Source organism: Ailuropoda melanoleuca, chromosome 6, assembly GCF_002007445.2.
Source record: "Ailuropoda melanoleuca isolate Jingjing chromosome 6, ASM200744v2, whole genome shotgun sequence".
Lineage (NCBI taxonomy): Eukaryota > Metazoa > Chordata > Mammalia > Carnivora > Ursidae > Ailuropoda > Ailuropoda melanoleuca.
Genome location: NC_048223.1, coordinates 80,550,703 through 80,552,936, shown reverse-complemented (window position 1 = coordinate 80,552,936; position 2,234 = coordinate 80,550,703). Strand labels below are relative to the sequence as shown.

Below are 2,234 nucleotides of genomic sequence, written 5' to 3'. Positions count from 1 at the left end.
AGCAGCAGCGGCGGCGGCGGCGGCGGCGGAGGCAGCAGTCTTAGAATGAGCAGCAATATCCACGCGAACCATCTCAGCCTAGACGCGTCCTCCTCCTCCTCTTCCTCCTCTTCTTCTTCCTCCTCCTCCTCTTCCTCCTCGTCCTCGGTCCACGAGCCCAAGATGGATGCGCTCATCATCCCGGTGACCATGGAGGTGCCGTGCGACAGCCGGGGCCAGCGCATGTGGTGGGCTTTCCTGGCCTCCTCCATGGTGACTTTCTTCGGGGGCCTCTTCATCATCTTGCTCTGGCNGGAAAATACTGCCTATAGCACCCTTCAATGAATTGCTTTTTTTTTTTCCTGTTTTTTAAAAATAATAAGATGGTATTTATTTATCTTTTTATTATGTTCAGTTAGCCAACATATAGTACATCATTAGCTTTTGATATAGTGTTCAATGATTCATTAGTCGTGTATAATAGCCAGTGCTGCTCCCTTTTATGCATTGCTTTTTGAGTACCGAATACTCAAGAACTCTTACCTAGCTTTCTTTCTCCCTTTGACCTTGGCCCTGACTCTTTTCCAATGGGTTTGTGTCCTGAGCCCAATGAACACATTCTGGTTGAGGCTTGGAGAAGCTGCAAACATTCCCCGCAGCCTCTGCCCAGCTAAGCCTCCCTTCTCAGGTCCTCCCCAGCACCCTAGGGCTGGCCTCCAGGGGCGCGGGGCCGGGCTGAGCTCTGGCTCCTGCAGAAGCAGCGCTGGCCTCTACAGAGAAGGATGCTAACTTGGCCCTCACCACAGGAAGGGCTGAAAGGAGCTTGAGAATTCCAATTAGGCTTAAACTAATGAGCTGGAAACTTTGGGGAAACCACTGTGGGCAATGAGGGGAGAGAGTGACCATCTTCCTTCTACTTAGCACTGGACAAACTTGTGGTCCAGCTGGTAGCCAAGAGGAAGGGCAGTGTACAGAGGGAGCAACATTTCTGACAGCGTCACCAGAGGTATTCTCCTGTGGCCTAGGGATAGAGACTGCTGCACAAACCCAGGCTCCTCCTCCTCTTTAAGGGTGGGGGTAGGAGGGAAGACCCTAAACGGGGAAAGGCAGGCTTGAATGGCGCCTAGAGCTCCCTTTCTACCAGCTGCCCTCCTCGCACGATGGGGCCTGGGGCTAGATAAAGGGGGAGCGACCAGGGGGAACTCAATTGTCTGTTGCAGCCTGCACCATCCCTGAGGCCAGGCCCCCCTTGCTCATCTCTCTTTACTGTCTTAGGCACCCTTAATAAGGAAAACGCAGAAAAACCACCTGCTGCTGTCAAGGGCCACAGACCACCCTCCAGCCTCCAGCGATGCGTGGGGCACTGGGGCACGTAGGAAGGGGGCAGGGAAGAGCGAACTAGAGGCCAGAGGGGGTCGAACTAGGGTGTATATCCTGAAGGGTCCTCCTCACTCCCGAAGCCCGAGGATTTGGGGGTGTCCGGCCTGTGGTGACGATAGCTGGTCACTCCTTCCCTCCCCACCGGGGGCTCCTTTGGTAAAAACGGCCTGCCTCGGGTGCCCCGCCATCATCCTCGGGCCCCCCCCGGGTCTCTCGGCTGGGGGCGCAGCACCTTGGAGAGAGGCGCCCGATCCCGAACCTCGATTTGGGGCGCTCTACCTTGCGCTCTGGGGGTCAGGGCCGCGTGCCAGGGGGCCGCCGAGGGGTCAGCCTGCCCACTGTCCAGCCCGGAGCCAAGGCGAGCCGGCTGTGCGAACCTCCTCCCCTCCCGCCTCGGGTGGCCTGAGCCCGCGCCCGCTCCAGTTGCTGCAGCTGCTGCTGCTGGCGGCTGCGGGGAGCGCGCCGAACGCGCCGAAGAGGCTCGGGCGGTGAGGACGGGGACGAGGAGGAGCCGGAGGAGGCGAGGAGGAAGAACGAGCGGAGGCCGAGGAGGCTCAGCGGCGTGGCGACGCGGCTCAGGGATCCCGGGGGGGCATGGGCTAGCGGCCGGGGCGGCCCGGCAGCTGGACGCGGTGGACCTTCCGTGGCCCGGCGCGTGCAGGGGCGGCGAGCCGGAGCCGAGCGTAGCCGGGGACTGCAGGCTGGCGCGGGGGCGTCCCGGAGGAGGGGGCTGATTATCCATTATTAACTAGTTGCCGCCTAATAAGCCACGAGCGGCGGGTGAGCGGCGCAGGGCTGCGCGCGGGGAGGGTCCCGGCCCGGAGCGCAGCGCACTCGCGTGGCGCACGACCGGCCGGCGCGCAGAGCCGGGGCGG

At 61.1% G+C, this 2,234-nt stretch overlaps 1 protein-coding gene across 20 annotated transcripts in view; it reads left to right on the top strand.

Annotated features, from left to right (window-relative positions):
• The first annotated feature begins 6 nt into the window (after positions 1 to 6).
• Positions 7 to 2,234, top strand: part of KCNMA1 (potassium calcium-activated channel subfamily M alpha 1) — a 712,564-nt gene continuing 710,336 nt past the window's right edge. For all 20 annotated transcript variants that reach the window (XM_034662731.1, XM_034662737.1, XM_034662736.1 and 17 more), the window contains exon 1: positions 7 to 31. The gene's annotated coding sequence lies outside the window, so the exon portion shown is untranslated. The remainder of the gene's footprint in view (positions 32 to 2,234) is intronic.